General features: G+C 39.6%; 1 protein-coding gene across 5 annotated transcripts in view; it reads left to right on the top strand.

The window, feature by feature from the left end:
- The first annotated feature begins 1,152 nt into the window (after nucleotides 1-1,152).
- The window catches only part of THRB (thyroid hormone receptor beta), a 175,545-nt gene continuing 165,430 nt past the window's right edge, over nucleotides 1,153-11,267 (top strand). For all 5 annotated transcript variants that reach the window (XM_026057264.1, XM_026057262.1, XM_026057258.1 and 2 more), the window contains exons 1-2: nucleotides 1,153-1,273; nucleotides 2,342-2,466. The gene's annotated coding sequence lies outside the window, so the exon portion shown is untranslated. The remainder of the gene's footprint in view (nucleotides 1,274-2,341; nucleotides 2,467-11,267) is intronic.

Below are 11,267 nucleotides of genomic sequence, written 5' to 3'. Positions count from 1 at the left end.
GCCGCCTGTCGCTCCCGGCCGCTCCGCTCCGCGGCAGGGGGCGGGAATGGGAGCGGGGTCCCCGTCTGCGCCGCCCCCGGGCCCGGCGTATCATTTAAAGAAGTTGGTAGAATCTACAGCAGGAGCATTTCCGTAAGGAGCAAGACTTACTTTTAGTTAAGAATTCAAAGCAGAGCAGCATGTTGGGCTGCAAAAGTTTAAGGAATCAATGAACATAAAATGCAAATATACCGCTTCTAATATAGATTTACATTGAGTAGTTGACATAAAACTTGAACAGGACAGATGAGAAGATATTGTTAGATAGTGGGGGAAAAAAAAAAAGCTTGGGAAATGGTATCAGGATTTATTAGGGAAATGGAGAAAGATTGTCTCAGATTTAAAAAGGAAACCTCTTTAAAATGAGGCCTAGTGGAAAGAAATAACAGGAATGTGCTAATACAGAAATGCTTTGTTTTTATGGAAAAAGCTGAAATTGAAAAYTTTTGAGAAAGACACTTGGGAAAACATTGAAATCCAAAGAAATGTCTTTGATAATGATGGAAAACTTGAAAAGGCAAGATTGTGAAAAGAAGTTGAAGTGCCCCAAGTAAGATAAAAAATTTCAGAAGGAAATATTTGAGTTTGTTGACTATCATTAGAAAAGTCAAGCAAAGGAGATGCAGGTTAGTAATACTCAGAAAATGGCTGAGACTATGGAGATGAGATATATTTATTTTCATCATACAAATTGTCTAGACCTGGAGATCAACCAGAATAATGCACAAAAACTGAGGTAGCTTGTTGGAAAGTTGTGGAAAAGTATTAAGAGAAGATAGTAGGAAACAGAGCATAAGTAGATAGTTGACTTGCTACAGATATTCCTGGAGACGTTTCTCTAGGTTGGACGATCGCAAAATTTCTGTCCTAGGGAGCCATGGTTTAGCTTTGCTGTGTGGATGGCAGATAAGACTAGAAACCCAAATCTTGAGATTTTACTGTTTTATTTTTGGGGCAAATGAAGTTGTACAGGAGAGACCTGAGAAATTATTGAATGTGCTTCAGGTGCTTTTCCAGCAAGCTGAAAAAGACTAAGGAGGAAAAACATCTGATACAGAACAGTGTATCTGCTCCAGTTGGAGGATGTTGGAAAGAAGGCCAAAATGCTAAAGAGGAAAAACTGAAACTCCATTAAGAAGTACAGCAAACGAAAGAAATACAGATTTTATAGGCCTCTGAAAGGAAGAGAAAAAGATTCTGAGGCAACTAGCCGGAAAGTATTGCCAACCAAAAGGTGCAACTGTGATAGAGGCTGTCATTCAGAAGCTCATGTACAGCAACTTATACATGACTATGGGGTATAGTGTGTTACTACTCAAAGCTAGAGGAGACCTGTATAGCTATCTCTTATCAAGTTGGGTCTTCTAAGCCACAGCAAAACAGAGCATTTATTTAAAGGAGGGGCAGGGCAACCTCTAGCTTATTCATCCACCCAAAGGGAAGATAGCACTTTTAATGTGGTGTTTGCCACTGTGCCAGGGGAAAAAAAAATGCAAGGAAAGCTTTTACAGAAACTCAAAAGTGGTGCAGTTATAAAAGAGTATAGATGGCTGGAGAAGAAAAGGCATGACATAAATAAAAAGAGAGAATAACAAACTGTATGGAGTAAACTTCCTGAACTTTTGGGTCTAGAAAGCAATTCAGCAATATTTGCAATCAGTCATAATGACAGTCATGCACAACAAAAGATATCCCTTACATTTAGTTCTGACATTGGCTTCCTGTATACATACCAGTTTGCTTTTTATTGTTTTATAAAGTTCTTAATATTTCTGTTACAATTCTTCAAATGGCTTTTGAAAAAAAAAGTGCTGTGCAAGGGCAGTGAAGCTCATTCTAAGTGAAATCCTTCATACATATGATTCATAATCAGTTACTCTTCTGTACCTAGCAGTTTTGCAAAATGTAAGGGAGAAAACATGTAAAGTCTGAACATGAAGAACCTACAAAACTCAGGTTGAGAGAGGACTATAGATATACAGGATCTTCCAAACATTTAGTGATGTTTATATTAATGGATTAATAAAGAACTAGTGGGAGGAATAAAAAGATCCACAAACGGCTGTCAACATATTAGCTAAAATATTGCAATTGTCTGCCAAGTAGTGGCTATGTTTTCAATGTTATAGTGAGGGCTGTAAAGTCTGAGTGTATTATAGAAACGGAATTATGAATTCAGTTACCTTCATTTTGTGAATTAAAGTTTTAGGTGTAGTTATTAAATGTTAAAACGTTTGGTCTGTTTCTGGTAAATGACAGAATACTTAAGTCAGATGGTTACTTCACAGATGTTTTCCTTTAGGTTTCTAGAGATGGGTGCAAGAGTACCCTTGACTTTCTTCTGTTTGGCTAGATCCTGGTGATGATCTTTGATCAAGCTCATGGTAAAGTAATACTTCAGGAAGTTAACCTATCGTCCTGATAAAGGTAAGGAGATTTTTGTTAAGAAGTTTGATTTCTGAATGACAGGTGACTGTTCCAAGCATGACTTCAGAGAGTGGAATGCATTGTTTTGAGATGATGTGATCAGATCCTATTTGTAAGGAAACTGGCCAGCCAAAGACTGAATGGCATAGGAAATAGAGTAATTAAAATAGATAGGAAGAAACTTAGAAGAAGAGAGGATCAACATTGTAATTAAAAGGGGATTGTGGGGGAAAATGTTAGAAGCAACATTTATGACATTGGTGAAAGAGTGGTGCATAACACCACCTTCTTAATCATGTTAGTATAATGGCAGATTAGCATAATAAAAGGGAACTGTAAATAAGTAATACTGAACATAGTGTCATCTTGTGTCTAGTAAAGTGGGAAGCATTGTGATCTGAAATTACAGAGCTAGGTGCATATCTGGAATGGAAAACTCAAAATTGTTCTCATCTCATGGGTGCACATCTTGTTCTCCTTTAGTCTGGCCAGGGTATATGGATTTTGCTCCTTTTACAGTGTTAATTGTTTTGAATTTTTAATTATTCATCTTCACATTAAGAATGAATGTTTACTGTTTTGAGATATGATGGGAGATGTACTCAGAATTTGAGATCTGTCCCATCCTCTGGGATTTAGTTGGATGATCTCATTAGATTCAGAGTCACTGCAGTGAGTCTAGAAATGTGCAGATGCTGAACATAATACAGAATTTTAATTATTGTTTACTCTTAATTAAAATGCTATTTTTGTTTGGTTTGCCTCCCTCTGGCATCTTCAAATCGTAATTAATTCTTAACTGTGGGTGGTGGGATTAGGATTGGCAGCAACACACACCTCAAACAGCCCACCAGTACCTATGGCTCTACAGGCCATCGTATTGCAGCAGCAAAGATCAAATTCTTGAGTAGTTAGACAAAGATGGCTATTGTTGTTGCCAAGATTATTATAAATCATGTTGTCAACATATTTGTTAATGTACAAACATGCAGGTGGGGTACAGAACTCATGAAACTCATAAAAAGGTGTAGACTTTGTGTAGCTGTGAAATTAGAGCACTAAAGATCAGATGTATAGAAAAATGTTGAAGGGGAGTCAGTGTTCACTTGATGGATTAAGAAACTGGATGGCGCTGTTTCTTTTGGTGAACTACTCTGTGACATTATGACACTGATAAGGAAAATCTGTGAGCAAATATGTTTAATTGATGTGGTTCAAGGAGTGGCTAACTATTTGGCACATTTGTGTGGAGGTGGTATTTCAGGTGCATAACTGGATCGTGGTTGAGGGTTGTTTTTTTTTTTTTTTCCTTTCCTATAATGTTGCAGTTGTTTCAGAGTACAGTGAGTTTTTTTGGCTTAGAAGTGCTGCTGTAATTGGTTTCTAGAGCTTTCCTGATTTGACCTAATTGGACATTTTGAAAGGTTGCCAAAGTACAAAGTAGGGTTTTGCCAGTTTTCCGTCAGTGATTAATAAAGCTCATTTGGAGGATCAATTAGAGTCCTGAAAATAACATTTTGAACTGAAAATGTTATAAAACCAATGAGTGCTATTTTATTAGTGGGCATTTTCAATGTTGAATGATGAAATATGGCACTGTAATTAACCATAAATATACATTTTTTTCAAGAGAACCTTCTCCCTTCAGATGACTATTACATTGTAGTGGTAATTCTATAGTCAGGGTTGAGACACACTTTCTGTTTTGCAATGACATTTTTGTCAAAATTCAATATGTTGGTTTTAAGAAGTCATTAAACCATTAAAAAGTGGTTTTAGCAGGTAAGAATTTTTCAAGGGTTTATTTCCTTTTCACAGACAGTGTTAAGTGCTAGCTGTCTAAAAAGTTAGTCTTTAGAATGAACAAATAACTGCTCTTGATGTGTCCGAAGGCCTAGGGATTTGGAAAGAAAAGAAGCGATATGTTTGGAGGGAGTAAAATCAGGCAGTGTATCCCATCATGAGTTCCTAGTCATCCTCAACTCCTCCCTGAGTTCTTATTTGTATTAAAGACAATTAAAAAACTAAGCATGAGTTGTTCAGCCTGTTTCTGTACATTTCTAATTTGTTTATTGCCCTGCTACTGAGTGTAGATTTGATATTTTTTTCTGAAGGAAGAGGGCTGACTATAGTGGATAAGTTAACAAGCAGGAGGTTCCTGCATGTTGGAATTAGCTACTTATCTGTCTCATTCATTGCTTGCTTGTTCATGTTTTGCTCATTCAAATGTATCCGAAAGAAATGAGATATTCAGCTATTACAGTAGCTCCAGTTTCTAATTTGTTCCAGGAGTACATAGCCGTGGGTCTGAGTGCACCAGGTAGGATCTGTAGGTGTTTACATAATACTTGTCAGTGCATTCAGGTCACAATTAGCTTTTTGATTTTTATGTTATTGGACTTTGGCTTACCAAGTAAATATAAAAAATATGGCTTCAGATTACATTTATACTCTTTTCTGCACAGTGAATTCTGAGTGGAAGTGATTACATCTGTCTTTTTTTCATGCCTCCCTGATGCCACTTTTCAGATTGTATTTTTTTACCAATGTATGAGCACACTAAGTGCTGTGCTATGACTTGTTATACTTACTCCTTAGAAGTAAAACAAGAGCTTTTATTAAAGTATTTCCCTCTGCAATGATTTACGTACATTTGGTGAGAGTGCCACACTGCTTCAGCAAGTAAGGTCACTTGAAAAGCCAGAGTTTTGATTAAAGCAGGATTCCTCCTTGGCAGGTTGTACAGAGCTTTGTAAAGCTGAGCTCCAGAGCATCTTCTGGGATTCTTGGTGGACTGGGTGTTCCAGGGGAAGGAACTGCTTCCTCTTTAAGACACTATTAGCATAAGCATCACAACATGAAGCCCATAATCACAGTCAGAGACTCTTTCCTCTTGTTAAGTCAGGCAGATCTTGTTTAAATTGGCATTTACTGAAATATGACTGTTGGAACTCTACCAATGCTACATACTATACTGAGCAGGTATGTATGCGCTACACTTGCAGTAAAAAATGACAACAGCCATTCTAAAATAATACAATTATAATATTATACCATTATAGCATTTCTGCTAGCACCATGGTAATATTTCTCTTCCATATCTTTGAAGAGAACTTAGGGACTAAAATGCTTCAGTGAAACTCTGTGTGTGTCCAGAAATCCAACTGTTACTGGATTCAAGATGATAAAGGTAAAGTGACATCATTCATTCCATGTTTTAGGTCTGCTAAAATAAAGCTTAGCAAAATATTGGTAAAGCAAAAGACGGAGAATGAAATAAAAATATGATAGTTTATTATTTTACATGTTTTTACTTGCTAATATGAGTAAATGTCATAATCTTCTCCAGAGAAGAGAAACCAGGCTTCTAAGTTCTGTTCTGAGTTTAGCAGAAAACTGGAATCCAGATTCATAGTTTTTATTATCTTTATTTAGAGGTGGAGGCTGTCTCCCAGAATCTCCATATTTCTTGCCATGTTTTCCATACTAATGCTCAATTATGAAGAACAAGTTGATTTTGAATATGAAGAGCTGCACATCCCCTCAGTTAATACACCACCCACCTGGTAGTTGAGCTCCATATGGTCTTAGATTAGGAATGAGGGAACTTGCAAAGCTCTTGCTGCTGTCAGGTCTCCAAAATCAAATCTTTCCCCAGTGGGTTTTAGCTTTCCCTCAAAGTAACCCAGTTACAATTATTGCAACTGCAGGAGCCTTTCCAAGCCCTAATCTTTTAACTGAAACCACAGCGGTTTGGGACAAGGGATCTGGTTTCAGTAGGACTACTAGCCAGTCTGTAAAAGGACAGCATTCATCTTCCCACTCTACCTTCTTATACAGCTGCAGTCACTCTTGCTTTGATTTTTCTCAAAAGAGATGTCCTTTATCCACCATTAAAAGGGGACTGTGTCCAAAGCCTTTGGTGCTGTCACACCTATTTCAAACCTAGAGATTTTTCTGCAGGTCAGTTTAATCCTATTTCTTCATGCCCAGCAGGCTCACATCTCACCCTTTGTCTATTCCATTCAGTATGAAGGGAAAGCTATAGATCTGAGTTAATGAGTCTGTCATTTGTCATCTACATTTGTCACTAATACTAATTTATTAACTTACATGGAGTTGCTTCTGCTGTGTATTTCTGTGAAATCCAGAATCTGTGAAATAATTTTTATGAAATTTTGAAGGCCCAGATCATACAAATTTTCATCACAGGTGGCATCRTAATATAACAACAATGATCTTGTCTTTTTRGAACATAAGATATATGAACCACCATTTTTGTTTACACCAGTAGCCCATATAGCCCAATTGCCTTTCACTGACTGACCAGTAGAGGATGTGTACAGAAAGGCTGGAAGAAATATGACAAGTGTAGAATTTCCTAACTTCTGGCAGTCAGAGGTTATGGGAATTTCCTGAGCCAGAGATTTCACTGGATTGCATCATGATGTTTACTAGCCATTGATAGACCTATTGACCATAAATTGTCTGATCTGTTTTGAACTTTCTTGAACCTCCACATCATCCTTTGGTAGCAGTCCAAATAGCCTCTTTTATTGAACTGGTTTTGCAATAAAGAGGAGAATATGCACAAATTCCTATTTAGTCTGGAAGCCTGCTTCAGTTTTCTGCTGTAGGAGGGCTAAGACTGTTTTCCCAAATACTTTGTACTTGCAATTTAGAAACACAAACTTTAAAAATGATTTTTGGTGATAACTTAATCTTGCTGCTTTTTTTCTCATTCAGATTTTTCTTGTTCTTGTTCATCTGGTTCTGTGGACCAAGTGCTAATATCCTGCTTGCCCTGTGCATCCTTGTATAACTTGAAAAAAATCCCCTGCTGTGTTTTTGCATGCAAGATCAAAAACAGATATTTGCTGAAATATGTGGTGATATGAACTGTGCATTGGAGGTTAATTTGTGCCTCTAGATTTGTTTCTTTCTCTTTTACTTTCCTTCTTGTTATTTAGGGTTTTTTTAATATTTGCCTCAATTTTCATTCATTTCTCTTCTGTTCTCACACACACACTGTGGTTCCCCTTGAATTCTGATGATGGAATGGAATTGGATCTCTGTGCAAAACCAAAATATTATTACATTAAGTTATTTTTAGGTTCCCCAGAACTCTTGAAATAAATATATATTACCCTGTACGGTAAAATGGAAATTGAAGATGAAAAGAATGACAGTAAAACAGTATTAGTACATATTAGTAGTTTAGTATCAAACTTTTCCAGCAAAAGGGTATTTTGCCTGGGCAAAGACTACAGGATGTTGGCCAAATACCTTCAGTTAACATCAAAATGTTTCAAATTCTTTCATAGCAATTAGAGCAGATTGGCCTCAGTTATCATTAACAGTAAATTTAAATTAATCTAAAGTTACTCTATCCATTTACTGTCTGGTAGCTTTTATGTGTGTATAAGCACTGGTTATCCATGGTTTAAAGATCCATAAAGTTCCATATGGGATGCTTTGCTGTTGTGCTGAGTCACTACCAGTAGTCCAAAACATTCAAAAAGGACACGTGTGCTTTCCTGACTTCCACGTTCCATATAAGTTTTTTAAAATGAACTGTTTTGGATTCTTTTTGTCTGCCAAAAGGTGAGGTTCTCATTTAATCAGAAGACTCCAGGGTGATCTTAAATTACCCACACTTTGTGCTGCTTTATCATAACTGTTTTCATCTTCAATCTCCATTTTCCCATGCACTGTAGAACATATTATTTCAGAGGTCTGAGGAAATAAGAAGCCTGAGGAATTAAAAGGAGTAAGAAAAACTGCATGTCTTGTAAGACCCTACTTCAAAAAGTGATTAGGGGCTCCTCTGTCCACCAGATAATGTGTGCTAGGAGATCATGTCATTCATCTGCTTCCTTAGCTAATGTTTTATGGGTCTGTGCTATCTGCCTGCTTAGGTATAAACAAATGAGTAAAATCCAAAAAAGCAGATGAGGTGTGTAATACCTCTAAGAAAGACACAAATCCATTTGTGTGTGATTTGCCAAGCAATTCAAAGATCCACAGGGGAAAAAAAAATCAAAATAAGCAATAAAAAGGAAATCTTCAAGTTGATGGTAAATGCAAGGCATGACTTAAAATCAGAAAGCCCAGCTGAACTAGACTTCTTCCCTGCCTGCCCACCCCCAAAGGTATGGAAGCCAGCAAAAAATATTTATGAGGAAAAGTAAATTTAGAGCAAGAAGGAGTAAAAAGACAAAATCCACCAAGGTGCCAAGTTATCTCGTTCTGTTGACATGAGAAAGAAGTAATACTGTTTCATTGACAAGAACCTCATGCCCTGAAAGATTTACAGATTCTCTTCCAGCTCATCTTAGAGCTGAATTATGTCATACATGCTCCTGGTCCAGCTCTCAGTGTCACTTGACAAGGTCAGAGTTTCCACTTGCTTTTCTTATTGAAAGAAGTTTCTGACTCTTACGTTTGTGAAAAAAACCATGACCCATGAGTAAGTGATGCAGTGTGAGCTTATGCCTGCAGACAATCTGAAATTCTGTTCGAAGGGAGGAGGAAGATTWGCCCATCGATTTCCTGGCTGCACAAGCTGTATGATTTGCCTCCCTCCCTCTCTAGAGCTCACTGCAGGTCAGGTAGTGCAGATACTGCAGGGATACAGAGGCTCTTCTACATACCTTGCAATTGGATTGAAGCCCTCTCTCACAGTCTCTGTGTAAGAAAAGCATTCATGTGAATGCACAGTAGGCATAGGGCACCCACCCAAAGGGATACCCTGTTAGTAACAGGGCAAGCAGAGTTTCCTTCCAATTCCTGCAGGGAACAAGAGGATCTCTCTTTCTGCGGTAGGGGGAAGGAAGGAGCTCCATGCTGCAGCTGCTGCACCGGGCAGGTCTACTTTATGGCTATCCCAAGCAGAGTGTGGCATTTAAGGCACTGGGTAGGGCCATTGATAGTGACAATGTCACATAAGGCTTAGGGTCCTGGATTGCCTAAATCTGGGGCCATCTCCTTCGCTGATCTCCAGACTACACACTGGACCTGGACAGCTGGTTTGCACTAAGTTCAACCTCTTGATTTGTTACCAAAATGTTGTTGGGTTCCCTTCTGTTCCTTTTCCCACTTCCCTTCTACTGCACACAAGGGACTTCCAGTCCATATGCAGTATCATGTCAAGCAGGTGGAAGGGAGACTGGCTGAGTGAGAAACCAGGAGTATCTGTCCTGCTACGCACTCTGATAAAATACAAACTACATGGCTAGTAGTGATACTATGCTTTATCTCTTCCTAATGTTTTGTCTTTTGCTGGGAATCAGCATTAAAATGTATTACAAAGTTTTACCTCGAGTACTGACAAATATTTAGTGTTGCTGTCAGTGTTATGGATCAGTTTCATATGATGATGACACATTTTAAGACTCCTATTCTCACTGTCACATGACTTTGTGTCCCTACATTTTAGTAATTTCAGAGCAGTGTATCACCACTCTACTAGCTCATTTTGTGCTGTGTTCAGCAGCACATATTTATGACATGGTGAGTGAAGAATGAAGTTTTAACTCGTGTCCTTAACTAACCCTTAAGTGAGGGGATTAACTGCCTGCCACATTCTTTTACTAAGTATTAATCACTTAACATTATTTTCATTTTTTAAAAAAGGCTTTTGTTTTTTTAATATGTCAGTACACAATTTTGTTTGAAATCATGGGGTTTTGGGGGCTGGTAAGATATTGGTCTAACCATTACTGTTGTTGGACTGACAAGGGACCTGTCATATTACTTTTTGTGTGAAGGAAAAACTATGTGTTGATGGGCTACAGTTCAGTTGTCAAGGTTCGCTCTTTCTTCACAAACCTGTCTTCCTGACTGCGGTAGAGTTAAAAAAAAAAAATTATAAGTTTTTCAAAGGATCACCCACATACACATGGTATGAGAGTTCTTTTCTTTGTTGGTTTCATTTTATTTGTACATGACTCACTCTTGGCAAAATGAGTGAGCCTCATGAGCCTGTAAAAATTCTGTTTGGATTAAATGATTTGCATTAAATGATTTATAACTGCAAGAAGGGTTTAATATTCCCTGTAATTCCTTAAGGAAAAACAAACCTATCTTATTCTTTCAAGTAGCTATTGGTTTCACGCCTGCTACTTCAGACGCCATCTTCCTGGCTCAGGTTGATAGCTGTTAATGAGACAGGAGGTATTTTTTCTTCCTTTCGCTTCCCGTCTCATGAATTAGAGATCAGTCGTGGGGCTACACTGCCATCCTTTTCCCAGCACATCCTTCCGCTTGACCGAAAGCGGGCAAACGCGCGGCCTCCCGAAACAGCCTTGCTTGTTACGAGCACGCAACGACTAGCTCCGTGCCCTGGTTTCGGCCGGGCGGAGGCCGGGCAGCGACGCTCTACGAGACCAGCGTCCCACCGCTGTGTAGGCCGGAGCCTGTCACCCTCGCCTGCCCGTCGCGCGCCGATCGTGGCCCAGGTAGCTGCGGAGGCCCGGGCCGAGCAGGCCCCGCGCGGTGCCAGGCGGGCAGGCCTGCACCCCTCCGAGGGGTGCCCCTCCGGGGAGGCGCACAGGTAAAAAACCCCGGAGAGCGCAGCAGGATGCGCGAGGCGCAGCCAAAACGCCCTTTGACCGCGTGCTTGCGCGAAGCGGCGGCTGGCCTGGGCACCCGCTTCCCGAGGCTCAGGCGCAGCCTCCAGGCGCGCGGGAAAGTGACTGCGAGGGGCTGCCGGCCTTCGGCCTCCGCTTATGCGGGCCCCCCCCGGTGCCCCGCCGCGAGGAGGCTTCGTGGCCGCGCTGGCTGAAGCCACCGACACGCGG

The sequence above is a fragment of the Apteryx rowi genome, unplaced genomic scaffold, assembly GCF_003343035.1.
Source record: "Apteryx rowi isolate R43461 unplaced genomic scaffold, aptRow1 scaffold_138, whole genome shotgun sequence".
Lineage (NCBI taxonomy): Eukaryota > Metazoa > Chordata > Aves > Apterygiformes > Apterygidae > Apteryx > Apteryx rowi.
Note: the sequence above shows the minus strand (reverse complement) of the source record. Positions and strands in the feature narration are given on the sequence as shown.